The 15,230-nt window shown below is 45.0% G+C and overlaps 1 long non-coding RNA gene across 1 annotated transcript; it reads right to left on the reverse strand.

The window, feature by feature from the left end:
• Positions 1 to 337: 337 nt before the first annotated feature.
• LOC141050767 (uncharacterized) lies at positions 338 to 12,696 on the reverse strand. Its single transcript, XR_012220528.1, has 3 exons — positions 12,604 to 12,696; positions 6,653 to 6,788; positions 338 to 5,937 (listed from the first exon to the last, which is right to left on the reverse strand). It is a non-coding gene; the product is annotated as an uncharacterized lncRNA (long non-coding RNA).
• Positions 12,697 to 15,230: the final 2,534 nt, after the last annotated feature.

A 15,230-nucleotide genomic window follows, 5' to 3' on the forward strand; every position in this document is an offset into this window, starting at 1 on the left:
GATTTAAAAACCGCTGTGCAGACGCTGCGGAATTTTCCGCGCCGATTTTGCTGCGGTTTCAAATCCACAGAAAGAATTGCATGTCAATTCTTTCTGCGGATTCCACAGCGGTTTACCATCTCCTCCATTGTGGAGGTGATAAACCGCAGGTAAACCGCAGGCTAATCCGCAGCAGATTCCGCATAGAGAATCTATGGAGTATTGCCAAGAGGAAGATCAGAGATGTCGGGGTAGCTATTGAGGCAGGGCTAAATTAACCCTTCACGGTTGAGCCAGTGATGTCCAAATTATTCCACAGAGTGTTGCTAGCAACTCAAATTACCAGACGAGACGGGGGTCTCTGTACGGGAGGATCGAGACAGATCACTAGTCCCCTTTATTTTAGTCACTTCTTTTATAACATTTTGCTTAATTATGCAAAGTTCTCAACTACCAATAACATGATTTCACTTTATAAGCCAATAATATTGCAAGAAAACCGGAAACTACATATATGTCCGTATCCAAATAGAAAGTAGTATAATGGCATATTCTTCAGAGTTTTACACCCCGCCTCCCTTATCTTGCACCTGATAGGAACAGTCTGGTTTCATGACAGTTTGAACTTTTACCTAATTACAAAATCTGTTACAGCAACAAAAACGGAGAAATTAAACCTTCAGAGAATGGACAAAACGAAACTTCAGCTTTGATTTTAGTTTTAACCCTTCACATCCCCCCTAGATAAATTTTGTTAACACATATGCAGCATCAGAGGTGCTATCCCAAGCTAACAGCTTGATGGGTACTGGTCTTCACATGACTGAAGCCGTGTTACCAGTCATGGCTGTCGCGGCGCACCCATCCCCCCTGTATACTGCAGTTCACGAATAACAATTTTTGATGACGGTGGTGGGGATCTTTTGTAGGTAGCCATGTGCTTGGCTTCAACATCTTCATCAAGTAGCCTTTTGAGATCGGTGTAGAGAAGAGCAGGGGCAACGACACCTTTGGTATCATCATTAGCTGTCTTAGTGCAGAATTTCCTAATACATACAGAAATACACCAAAGAACAAGTTTTAGTATCACATATACAACAAGGATACAGGCAGCAATGTGTAACAAGCTCTGTAAGATCCCAGCTATCCAGCCCCCAATTCCCTTAAACCAATTGGCTGGATTGAGAAAGGAGAAGGTGTCTGACCACCAACTGTCCTTAGTACGATCATTGTCTTTATCGTATTGATCTCTGAGTCTTTGAATATCTTCTAACTTTAACTTCTACCAATAATAATATGGAAAATGCGAAAAACCAAAACATTATGCCCCTTCATTTGCTATTGGCTTGTTGGGTGATGAGGAGGACTTGATAGGGACCGTCATACAAGGGTTCTAGTCCATGCTTCCTGACATGCCTCTTCACGACTACCAAATCACCAGGCTTCAGGTTATGACAGGTGTCGGTTTCTGCTGAATCTGGAAAAGAAAACTAGAACATGGGTGTTAGCAAGATTTTACTAAGCTGAATAACATATTGGACAGCACGGTCAGTCTCTTCTGATAACTGTTAATGCTGGAAATTCGCAACTGGGGGCCTAGCATCAAACAATATCTCATATGGGGACAGGCCATGTTTTGTAATAGGGGTAGTACGAATGTGGTATAGTACAATGGGTAAGAGCTCTGGCCATGGAGCCGTAGTCTCCTGCATCATTTTGGTCAATTGTCCCTTCAGTGTGCCGTTCAGCCTCTGGATTGTGGGTGGTACGGAGTATGGAGGGCTACAGTGGATCCAAGCATTGTCAGAACTTCTTGGTACGCATGAGAAGAAAAGGCCAGACCTTGGTCACTTTCAACAACTTCTGGAACCCCATATCTGCATATGACTTCCATCACCAGTTTCTTTGCTGTGGTTTTTGCAGTCATGTTGGTAACAGGGAATGCTTCCGGCCAACTGGAGAACCGGGGCCCAGTAGAATTTTTGCACCAGTGCGAGGGCCTGATTCTTTCCTCGATGTGTAGGCCCATGTGGCAATAGCAGGGTACATCCGCTTAGGGAGACACACGAGTTGGTCCTTTTTCCAGAGACCATTATCCATTCGTGCCCCATCAGTCTTCCATTGCTTCACCTCTTCCTTTGGAGACATTCTCTGCATCGTCATTAAGCGGTCTCGCGGGGTCCGACAGAAAACTTCAGTCTGTTGTAGATCATCAGGTTCTCGTAGGGTCAATGCTTCTTGTAACTGTGTACGCTGAGAGCGTGTGGTCACCATAGTTGGTATGGTTGGTTCAACGGGTAAGAGAGCGGCGACTTTTGCTTGCATATCCGCAAATGCGTTGCCAACAGTCTGTGGACTGTTCCTAGGACCGTGCGCCTTAACTTTGATAATGGCCACCTGAGTAGGTAATTTGATCGAGTCCATGAGGGTTTTAACAGCTTCAGCATTTTTCACTGGGGTTCCGGCAGTAGTAATAAACCCTCGATTGGCCCATAGAGCCCCAAAATCGTGAGCAATACCAAATGCATACCGTGAGTCCATGTATATATTAGCCCGTCTGTTCTTGGCCAAAGTACATGCAGTAGACAGAGCCTGGAGTTCTGCTTCTCGTGCTGACTGTGAGGGCGGGAGCGCAGCTGCGTGCACTACAGTGTCCTCTGTGGTAACAGCGTATCCCGTGTGGAATCTACCAAACTCGTCAGCATATCTTGAACCGTCCGTGTATAACACCAGATCAGGATTTGGGAGTGGGTTCTCACTGACATTTGGTGGAGTAGCTGTTTCTTCAGTCAGAAGTTGGGAACAATCATGTTGGAGGTAATCCTCATCACTGCCATCTTTCCTTATAGTTCATTATACCGTCTTTCAAGGCGTTGTAAAGGGGATGCATTATGCGGGATGCATCCGGTATCCACTGACAACAATAAGTGCATAAGAAAGCGCTGGAGTTCAGTTTCATCCTTTGGGAAAGGAAGGGAGCTGGCAGCTATTATTCTTCTGCGAGGTGTCTGGCACCCTGAAGGAGACAGTGACCCAAGAATATCACTTGACCAAGGCAGAACCGAAGTCCCGAGGCCGAAACCCGACAGTTCAGTGCTGCCAGATGCTTGAGGAGGCTAACAGTGGCAGCAAAGGCAAAAGACACCTGCTCATATTTTTTTTTTTTTTTTGCAAACTGGTTGGGACTGTTTTGGGCCCCTTGTGGCATCTGTGGGAAAGGCATGAAAAATACAGATTTCCTCACTGTCTTCATCTACATAGGGATTATATAACGTAAGAGCCATCTGACCATCATCTTGGAATTGTATTCTGGAGCGGAACTGTGATAATAAATCTGCTCCTAGTAAATTTACAGGACATGTGGGAGAGATTACAAACTGAATAGTGACCTCGCGGAAGGGTTTTATGGGGTTTATAAAAGTATATTAATTGGGTCTGCCATCTACCCCGATTAAAACAGTGGCCTGTATGACAATCTCTCTGAAAGTGTCCGAATCGGGCACAGCGCCAGAATTGCTGACGAGAATTAGCAGGGTTCCCAGTCATAGGATTGGAAGAGATGTTGGAGCGCGGGAGCTGGAGTTTGAGGGGGAGCTGTGTATTTGCAGCTGCAGTGGGGGCGATGGGAGGGGACTGGAGCAGCTATGGCTGCTAGCTTGGTTTTTTTTTTCTTTTTCTCTCTCTCTGCTGAACAGAGCGGGTTAAAGTCTTCTGAAAAATTTTTTTTTTTCCTCTGGATCTGGTAAATGGAAGGGGGTGGATACTCATAACCACTAGCAATATTAGGCATAATGGGGACTAAGGTTGGCAGCGGATGATAATAGGTACCGTCAGCAAAGGTGGGGGCTGCTACTCCCAGTCTCCTTGTACAATTGTCATCTAGCAGGGAGACCTCTTCTGTCAAATCATCACTTTTAACTATTTGTCTGCCTGACACATTAGTATCAATCTCGGTTCCTTCTTAACCAATCACTTTCTCACACCACAGTCACTTTCTTGAACCACAATACATCCAGTCCCTGCCATAATAGACAATTTTTCCTTCTTCAACATAGCAGTAACAGAAACAATCAGAATTCACTTCCTCTGTTCTTCCTAACACCTTCGTCACACAATTCATGTGCCAAGCCACAAAATTCTTCTTTTCCTTCCACGGATTCTCTCATTTAGAGCTAAATATCCTTACTTCAGTTGTGCACAGATCTGGAGCGGCCGTACAGTCTGTTCCACAGGGTCAATAATGCCCCTCTGGGAAGCCCAAGATTCGCGGTACTCAGTGAAAGGAGGAGGGCGTCTCAGACTATACCTCCAGACACCTCTGGTTATATATATCTATCTATATATACCTGAGTTACGTATCCTACCCAGTCTTCGATCACTTCACCACGCCTGACTCTAATAGTGAATTCAGGACTTCAGGATATTTTGACTGTAAAGAGAGTCACAATCACTGGTCAATCCGGGGTGTCCATCCCTTATGAGGTATGGTTCGAGCACTGGGCCCCCAACGGGACTGCACCTCTATATGATTCCACCCATGAATCACCCCACCATCAAGGACAAACCTCAGATCCTCTTTGCAGTAACAAGCACAGGAAAACCACACCAATGGTCAGTCTGAACAGCATAACTGCCAACTTACCGTGGTTGTTGTGGGGGATGATCAGTCCCAAATTTTCCAGCACCCGTGTCCGCTCTGAGGGTCCTTTGTCTTGTTGTCCTCCAGGGGCAGAGGCGTCCCTATTCGGGAGCCCCACGTTGGGCGCCAGCTGTCGGGGTAGCTATTGAGGGAGGGCTAAATTAACCCTTCACGGTTGAGCCAGTGATGTCCAAATTATTCCACAGAGTGTTGCTAGCAACTCAAATGACCACACGGAGACGGGGGTCTCTGTACGGGAGGATCGAGACAGATCACCAAGCCCCTTTATTTTAGTCACTTCTTTTATAACATTTTGCTTAATTATGCAAAGTTCTCAACTACCAATAACATGATTTCACTTTATAAGCCAATAATATTGCAAGAAAACCGGAAACTACATATATGTCCGTATCCAAATAGCATAGAAAGCAATACAATGGCATATTCTTCAGAGTTTTACACCCCTGCCTCCCTTATCTTGCACCTGATGGGAACAGTCTGGTTTCATGACAGTTTGAACTTTTACCTAATTACAAAATTTATCTTACAGCAACAAAAACGGAGAAACAAAACCTTCAGAGAATGGACAAAACGAAACTTCAGCTTTGATTTTAGTTTTAACCCTTCACAGAGACACCAGACCCAACAATGCAGACGAGCTGAAGGCTGCTATCAAAGCGACCTGGGCTTCCATAACCCCTCAGCAGTGCCACAGGCTGATCGCCTCCATGCCACGTCGCATTGATGCGGTAATTGATGCAGAAGGAGCCCCGACCAAGTACTGAGTGCATTTACTGATCATACATTTCAGGAGGACAACATTTTGGATTTTACAATCATTTTTCCAGCTGGTGTTATAAAGTATTCTAATTTACTGAGATAGTGACTTTTGGGTTTTCATTGGCTGTAAGCCATAATCATCAACATTACCAGAAATAAACCCGTGACATAGATCACTCTGTGTGTAATGACTCTATAGGATAGAGGAGAGTCATGTTTGTATTGAAGAACTGAAATAAATTCACTTTTTGATGATATTCTAATTGTGTGAGAAGCCCCTGTACATACACAGGCATAAACACATGCACAGAGAGACACACACGGCTGGCTCCAGGTTTTCGTGGACCCCGGGCGACAGAGTCTCAGTGGACCCTTTAACACGACCCACGATTCATGATGCACAGATACAGCAGAGAAATATAGATATACAATGCCAAAGATTTCACTTCCTTCATTACATGAGTGATAACTATTGTAAATTCTACAATACCATACAGCAGAGGGGATTCAAGTGATCCATGGGCCACAAGTTTCAGTACCTGTAGTAGAGGTAAATGGTATATTGATCAATGTATCCCACCAGTAGAAACTGTTATCAGCAGTGTATCCTTTACAGAAGTCAATTTCCGCCTATATAGTCCTCCATGCAGTGTTATGGGCCCGATATAATGTTCCATACAGAATAATGGACCCCATATAATGCTCCATACAGAATAATGGGCCCCATATAATGCTAAATACAGAATAATGGGCCCCATATAATGCTCCATGCAGAATAACGAGCCCCACATAATGCGCCATACAGAAAAATGAGCCCCATATAATGCTCCATACAGAATAATGAGCCCAATATAATGCTCCATACAGAATAATGGGCCCCATATAATGCTCCATACAGAATAATGAGCCCCATATAATGCTCCATACAGAATAATGGACCCCATATAATGCTCCATACAGAATAATGAGCCCCATATAATGATCCATACAAAATAATGGGCCCCATATAATGCTCCATCCAGAATAATGAGCCCCATATAATGCTCCATACAGTATAATAGGCCCCATATAATGCTCCATACTGAATGGGCCCCATATAATGCTCCATACAGAATAATGAGCCCCATATAATGCTCCATACATTATAATGGGCCCTATATATTGCTCCATACAGTATAATGGACCCCATATAATGCTCCATACAGTATAAAGGACCCCATTTAATGATCCACACATAAAAAAATAAACACTCACCGTTTCCTTTTCCTCCACTGCTCCAGGCTCCGTTGCTCTGGTCTCCTCAGCGTCTTATGACTCTCTGCACTGCTCAGTGCTTTTGTTGTCATCGTGCCCTCTGCCCTGAGACATCAGCGAGTCATGGACCCTGGAGCTGCAAAGAAACGGAGAAGTAAATATTTCAGTTTAAGGCAGGGGTGGCGGCGCACCACGCTAGCACTGGACCTCCTCCCGAGTCAAGGGCCAAATAAGGTGCTGACGTCCACAGCGGCTCTGCCTGCCTACAAGGGCCTTCTCCACCTCCAGGCCCCGTTGCAGCTGCACCGGAGGTATGTCCGCCTCTGGGTTGTGTACTAGGACCCCTGTTAACCTGAAGAAGACGCATCTTTGCATGTACAAGCTCCGGCCTCTTTGCTGTCTCATTGAGAATGCAGTATATGTATAGCAGGGTGTGTTCTCTCTACGGCTTTTATAGAAAATAAGCTGCAGAAAATTAAATATGTTCATTTTATCTTTTGCTTTGTCATGTGTGCAGCATATTACAGCCTCAGGGGGGTTTGTATACAGTGCATGAAAATCACGCTGCTGCCGCCGCCGCTCTGTGTAATGGTTGACCTGAAGGACTACTCCCTATAATAGCAGGTTTCTGAGCTGAATGCTTACGTGACTGGTAGCCAGAACCAGTATAAGCTTTAGGGTACATTATTGCATAAAGGGGCCTATTAGTAATATAATTATTCTGTTAGTTTCATCTGCTAAGCCTATTCCTAATGCTTAACGGTGCCTTTCATAGTTCAGGCTGCTACAGTAGAAGCTTCCTAAAAAAGAGGCAGAGAACTTACACAGTCTGATTTATCTTCCTTTTTTTTATCCTGCAAAAAGTTCAGCCTGGTTTTTTTTTCAGTGGTCAGCAAAGCATATTGGGGTTTGCATCAATCCAATATTTATGGGAGATATATTTTGTGCATTGTGGCGAAGGGATGAACATAATGCATTCACTCACATTACTGTAAAGTCATTCTAACCCTTCCAACTTAATATCGGTCCAATTTATGATGCTATCCATGCCAACTTTCATCTCTATAAAAAGGTAAAATTTCAATAGGAAATACCACAATATCGACTGCCTGGGACATCCATGGGTGAAGATATGCTGAGAGCTTGGGATCTCATAAACTTCTATAAAAACCTTGCACGTCAATCAATCACCTGGCCTCTAACACATGTCCTGTTTGTTCCTTCCTTAGACTTCAGACATGAATCAGGAAGCCAGGTAGTTTCTTTGTTTCGCCCAGCCCTGTGATATTGCCCTCTTCATTTAACAATATGTTCACACAATCGTATTTTTGGTCCAAGTGCTGTTTGTGAATAAACTGTCCTCACACGGACATCACTAGGAAATACGTTGTTCAAATAGGCTCTTCCGCTGAGCGGGCGTTTTTTTCTTTTCTTTTTTTCAGATTGAATCTACGGTTGAAAAAAAAATTGCAGCAAGCGCGGTATTCATCTTTATGTTGGATGAGGCTTGTCTATTAAAGTCTATGGATGCGCAAAAAAAAAATCGTATCCTTTACCAGTCAACCCTATACCATCTGACCTTCACAGATACATCACCATGTAGATTTTACAAACTGTTCTAAATTGTTTTACTTCCTAAAGAAACAGTCTTGTATGTGCTCTAATCCTTCAATGTGTAATTCTGTAGTGGCGCGAAATCGAGATTTGCAGATGACTTCTTTGAGCCAGAATCCTTGGACGAGGTGGATCAGCAGATGCTGCATCTGATTCCATATTCCTGCTGGATCCTATGGGAAGAATAGTAAAATCCATGTTTAGGAGATCCTGTATCAGCCACGCCATACTGACAATGGCGAATTCCATGTAGATGGACATCTGATCTACGGTAAGTGCTTCTCTTTGGCCAATAGGCCAAGATTATTTCAGATATTACAGGCCAATAAGGACGTCTGCAGCCTTGTGTTTCCTCCAACCTTCACAAAGAGAAGAGTTAGGTCCTTTCATAATGGAAGCGAATATCGTAGATGCTTTTATAGTTCAAGAATTTAGGACAAATCCAAAACAAAAGAGTCTAAATTCCACGCCAGAAGGTTCGTTCTTGTAGGGGCAAGATTACTAAACGTATTTCATGCCTGGCCATAGACTACTACAGATAGTTGAGGATGAAGATCATACAAGGAGGCTACTCTCTACATTTCTTCAAGGTTTTTCTGATGTGTTAAATTAATCTGTTTCCTGACCAAACAGAACTATTATTATTATTTAAGGACCTTCGACTCGGTGTCGAGCCATGGCGACTTGATGGATGAACACTCTGAACTATTGACATGGAACATTAGTCTTTACAGGGCCGAGAGCGGATATCCCCTGGTAGAAAGAGATATTCACAATGGAAACCAGAAACTCCGTTATCGCCAACTTGTAAATTAAGGACATTTTGGTCAATCTACAATTTATTAGAGGTCGAGTTACACATTTCTATTTCAGAGGATGAGGGAGCATTTTTTCAGGATTGCTGTATTCAAGGAAAAGTTTTTTTATTTCCAATCCCAAGCTTTCCTATCACCAGCTTCAAGGCTGTTCACAAAAGTGGCCATTGTTGCCATCACAGCTTTATGTCTTCAGGGAATAATACGTATCTAGATTATTGACTGGCTATGGCACCTTTCTCCAATACACCTTCAGTCTCCCCTTCGAACGACTCTCCGACTTCTCCAGAAACTCTAGTTTCTTTTCAACATCATTTAACTCCTGCTACCAAGAAGTCGTTCCTTGGTTTCATGATGGCCTCTACATACCAAACCTTGTTTCTTCCTGAGAAAAGATTTTTAACTTCAAGAAAGAAGTCGGTCTTCTTATTTTTCCTTCCCGTTTCTTGGGGCATTTGGGCTCCACAGTTCTGAGCCAGATAACCGAAATCCCTCGGGTGAAGACTCATTTTTTAAGGATCTGACGCAAGAAATTCTTTTTGTCTGAGTTGGGAATCTTACAGATTATAACAAGGAATATGACATTTTTTTCTCTTACTCACAGGACTTTCTGTGATAGTTTTAACATCCGGTCTTTTCACAGTGATTATAATGTTTTCAACTGATGGAGCAAACTATTGACGATTCAGTCCAATGGGATCCCATTCATTGATCAGGTGGGGAAAGATCCTAACATCGAAAATATTCATTCATGAAAAAATGAAAAATGCAAGACTAACTCTTTCAAGAATCAAGCACAGAGAAGGTCTCGTCCGGTCAGAATATGCAGATCCGTATTTTACATCATCAAGACGTGGAGCATGAGACGTAACACTTGGTGATGAGAACAATCCTGAAGTGGTCAGAGTGAAATCTGCTAGACTGAGGAGCCGTGGATTCAACAGGTTCAGTGATTATTCAGGATGATCTTCGGAAGAGTCCGAACCCAGCAGAGTGGACTTTCTCCATTAATTACTTTCACTAACAGATTGGGAATGCCTCAGATAGATCTGTTGCTGACAAAAGAAGATCATAAGTTGACTTATTTTAGTTTTCTCCGTAAGGGTGAACCTCCAGAGGTCCTACTAGAAGGAAAAATGTTGGCCATCATCATGCTCAAAAGCTTTCTGAAATGCTAGGTAGCCCCGTTCTGGTTTCCAGGATTGTTAAATCAATGGAGCGCAGAATACTGGAATCTTCAGCACAAAGATCTTCTCCAGAAGATCCAGACTAGACATGCTGCTTTATCTCTTGTTATAAGACTAGACTGAAAGAGTTCTTGAGTGTCAAAAATGATGAACACCTTGATGTCTCCTGAAAACCTTCTACTAGTAGTTTGTTATCAAAGGTCTCGAAGAAATTCTGATTTTGGCTCAAAGTAGACAATTATTCCTCATACATTTACCTATCGTGGTTAAACTTCTGCAAGATGGTTTCAAAAGGATCTTGAAACTAAGATCCTTCATGCTCTCACCGCTGCCACCAACTGTTTTATGGATGGGAAATTTTACAATCTCAAATTCTTAAAGACTCAAAACCCGTCAGGCCAAATTCCCCCCTCAATTATTATCGAGATGCCTTGCTCTCCTCTTGTAAAGATTGTTTCTCGGTTTTAACAACTTTTGAGGTTGACATCACCAGATTGTCCTTTATTTATTTTTTTTTTGTGGTCATCACGTCTCTTTGCAGCTGTCTTGGTGGCACCACATGGGTTTCCGCAAACTCAATCCAGAGAAACGGGACAATGGGCACAAATGATGTAATAAATCCGTCGTGTGTGACATTGTGGTGGTGAGCATTTCTCTGCCTGAATCAGGGTCTGCTCACATGCCACAAGAAACTGGATCAAAAGTGACCTACATATATGAACAGCAAGTCCTTTTGCAATAGAAATCAATATGAAGAGTCTTTAAGTCCTTCATTAACGTTTTCTTCCCCAAAAAAGTTTCTTAAAAAAAAAACCCTTGTGTGCATGCAGCCTAAACCTTCCCTATATGTTTTATTTATTTTTTACAAATTTGTGCCATCACTGGCCAGCGTCGGTGGGCAGAGTTTCTCGGTTGCCCGCTGTGGCTTGACCCTAGGGATTCAGTGCTGGTCGCACTCGCCTTTGCCGTCACCTATAACTTTTTACCATCTCTGTCATAATTATAAAAAAAATCTAATGATTTTCTGCAAATTTTCCAAATTTTAGGGTCGCAGCAAAATAATAAAATATGCCCATACGTATGAATTTTCCTCTTGGCCAGGGGCTATATGGCGAGTTTGGGAAAAACAGGGGGCGATCAGTGCTGGTGCCATAATGCGTGGTTGGCGTCTGTGTTGTGCAGCCGGAACCTGAGTCTATCTGTCAGGGCCAACTCTGACCTCAGTGGTTCAAACCTTTAGAGGCTCTTGTCAATTGTGACAGCAGCATTTATGAGGCTGGAAACGGAGTGTCGATGTCATAGTAATGGAGGCCAGGAGGCTAATGAAGGTCCTCGTGTCCACCATGTTTGTACGCCTGGTTTCATGGGAGTATGGTGATTTTACAATATGATGGAATCACTGATTGGGTGGATCAAGGAAATGCTGTAGATACAGTATATCTTGACTTCAGCAAAGCATTTGACAAAGTCTCTCATACAATCCTTATTGAAAAAAATGACTAAGTATGGAATGGACAAGGGAACTGTTAGGTGGATTCATAACTGGCTAAGTGATCGGACCCAAAGAGTGGTCGTAAATGGCTGCACATCCAGTTGGAAGAATGTCTCAAGTGGAGTACCACAGGGCTCTGTCCTGGGCCCTGTATTGTTCAACATCTTTATCAACGATTTAGATGAAGGAATTGAGGGTAAACTGATTAAATTTGCTGATGACACAAAGCTAGGAGGGATAGCTAATACTAGAGGAGAGAGACAGAGGATTCAAAAAGATATAAATAAACTGGAGAAGTGGGCAGCAACTAACAGAATGGTTTTTAACAGGGAAAGATGCAAAGTACTACATCTGGGCAATAAAAATGAAAAAAGCATATACAGAATGGGAGGAATAGGGCTAAGCAACAGCACATGTGAAAAAGACTTGGGTATACTAATAGATCACAGACTGAATATGAGTCAACAGTGTGATGCAGCAGCAAAAAAGGCAAATGCAATTCTAGGATGTATTAACAGAAGCATACAGTCTAGATCACGTGAAATCATTATTTCCCTCTACTCCTCTTTGGTCAGACCTCATCTGGAATATTGTGTCCAGTTTTGGGCGCCACATTTTAAAAAAGACATCAACAAACTGGAGCAAGTTCAGAAAAGAGCGACCAGAATGGTGACCGGTCTGCAAACCCTGTCTTATGAGGAAAGGTTGCAGGATTTGGGAATGTGTATGTCATGTCCGTCATGTCTGCCCTGTCTGTTTTCTCTCAAGAACTCCTGGAGCAATGTGCATGCGCATATCTTGTCTGCTATCCTGCTTGTTCCCTAGAGCAGTGTGCACACTCACCTCATGTCTGCTGAGCTGCAAGATGCCTGCGTTTCTGCTTTGCTTTCTGTGATCTTCTCGTCATGTCTAGAATCCCTGATCATGTGACTTTTCCTAGGATCCTGCACTGTCTGGTTCTGCAATCATCTCGTCATGTCTGAAACTGATCATGTGACCTTTCCTAGGATCCTGCACTGTCTGGTTCTGCAATCATCTCGTCATGTCTAGAATCCCTGATCATGTGTCCTTCCTAGGATCCTGCACTGTCTGGTTCGGTGATCATCTCGTCATGTCTGAAACCCTGATCATATGACTGCGCTCTGTGATCCTGGAGCATCTGAATAAGGAAGTTCTCCCCTGGTCCTGACCTGGAAGAGGAGGTGCTATGCCCTATATCAGACCACCCCTTCCTTTGCTCAGGGCCTGAGTATTGTGTTGTGTTCCTGCATGGCTGCTTGGTCTGTGGGGCGCTCCCTCTATTCTGTGCCCTTGCACCTAGCTCTGTCGTGCGTCTCTGCACACGCTCCGTGCTCGTATTCCGTCTCTTGTCTTGTGCCATGTCTTGTGTTGTCTCTCGTGCCATGTTTTGTCCCTGCTCTGCTTTGTCTTGTAGTCCTTGTTTGCTCTGATTCTGTTCTGTGTTTTTGTCCTTGTGTCATGTCTCGCTCTGCTTTGTGGCTTCAGGTACCCTGCCTCTGTCTCTGTTCCTGGCGTGTCCTTACACGTGCAGGTCTCCGTCTCTGTACCATGTCCCTGACGTGTCTCCTCACACGTGCAGGCCTCCGCTCTGAACCTCTCCCTGGCGTGACTCTACACGTGCAGGCCTCCGCTCTGAACCTCTCCCTGGCGTGTCTCTACACATGCAGGCCTCCGCTCTGAACCCTGTCTAGTCCCAAGGTCCTTCCTTGGCCCGGCTCTGGGCTTCGGCCTACGCTCCGCTGCTAGACTGTCCCTGTCCCTGGCATGCTCTTTGCATGCGCAGGTCTCTGCCTCGTTCTTTGTATTGTCCCTGATGTTTCGTGCACCCTTGCACTTTTCGCACCTGGCTTTGCCGTACTGTCTGTACGCGTCTCTGTCCTGTGTCTTTGCCTAGCCCTGCCTTGTGGCTCCGTGCCTCCGTGCACGTGCCTGGTCGCCTGTGCCTGTCTGGTGTGCCTCAGCCGTGCCGCCTCTAGCCGTGCTCGCCTGTGTGCCTCAGCTGTGCCCCGTCCAGTGCTATAGTGGTCTGGCTGCGTGGCCCCGCAGCGGTGCCGCCTCTAGTTGTGCCCGCTTGCAACTGCCATCGTCAGTACCACCTGCCGGTGCTCCCAGCCGTGGTCTCCGTGCTCTCTTGCACGCACGCTGGTTCTCGCACTGTGCCTTTTCGTGCTACTCTTGCACAAAGTCTTTGTCTCTTTTACTCTGCTCTGAACCCTAGTTTGCCTGCCGGATTCCGTAACCTGCCTAGATGACTGCGGCCTGATGTCCGGAGCTGATGTCCGTAGTCTGATTCCTGGACCCTGACGGTCGATGCCAGCACCCCGGATTCCGATGCCATTGAACCCTTCCCTGGCGTGCCCTCGCATGTGCAGGCCTCCGTCCTCGTACCCGTCCCTGGCGTGCCCCTCGGCATGCGCAGGTCTCCGTTCTGAGAATCTGATCCTGGCGTGTCTCCTAGCACGCACCCTGTTTTGTCTCCTAGTGTATCTCCCGGATTCCTGAAGCCTGCTGACCGCTGCCGGAGGCTTAGAGCCAGATGCCTGGACCCTGTCAGTCCTTCCCAGCCTTCCGGATCCCGATGCCTCGTACCCTGCCTTGGACTTTGGCGTGCCCACGCACGCACCCTGTTATATGGATTCCGTGTGTTCACGTTTGCACCTGTTTTGCCTAGAAGAGTTCCTCAAGCCTTGGAGCTCGGCGTGCCTTGCACGCATCTTGCTTTGTGTTTTTGTGTGTTCACCTTTGCACCTGTTGTACCCTGAAGCCTTCCTTAAATGAAGTCTACTTGAACTAATGCTTTCTCTCGTCTTGTCTCCCTGAGCCGGCCGTCTGGTCCAGCTGCCGTGGTGGCTCACCCCCTTGGTCTTGCCCCTGACACTCCCTGTATAGGGGGTGGTTCTCATTAGGTCAGCTCGCCCTAGGTGGGTGGGTGCCACGGCCCAGAGGGTCCACTCTTTCTAAGAAGAACGACTCAGCGTAAGCTGACACTCGTCACAGTTTAGTTTGCAAAAGAGAAGGCTGAGAGGAGACTTAATAGCTGTCTACAAATAGCTAAAGGGCTGTCACATTGTAGAAGGATCAACTTTATTCTCATTTGCACAAGGAAAGACTAGAAGCAATGGGATGAAACTGAATGGGAGGAGGCACAGATTAGATATTAGAAAAAACTTTTTGACAGTTAGAGTGATCAATGAGTGGAACAGGCTGCCACGAGAAGTGGTGAGTTCTCCTTCAATGGAAGTCTTCAAACAGAGGCTGGACAGACATCTGACTGGGATGATTTAGCGAATCCTGCTTTGAGTAGGGGGTTGGAGCAGATGGCCCAGGAGGTCCCTTCCAACTCTACCATTCTATGATTCTATGACAATATTACAGAACTGCCGTGCGTTGTACAAGCGATCGCAAATTAAAGTTCCCTACGACGACGAATAAAAAAAATGTAACAAACA

The sequence above is a fragment of the Dendrobates tinctorius genome, unplaced genomic scaffold (genome assembly GCF_039654945.1).
Source record: "Dendrobates tinctorius isolate UK_male_01 unplaced genomic scaffold, ASM3965494v1 ptg000152l, whole genome shotgun sequence".
NCBI lineage: Eukaryota > Metazoa > Chordata > Amphibia > Anura > Dendrobatidae > Dendrobates > Dendrobates tinctorius.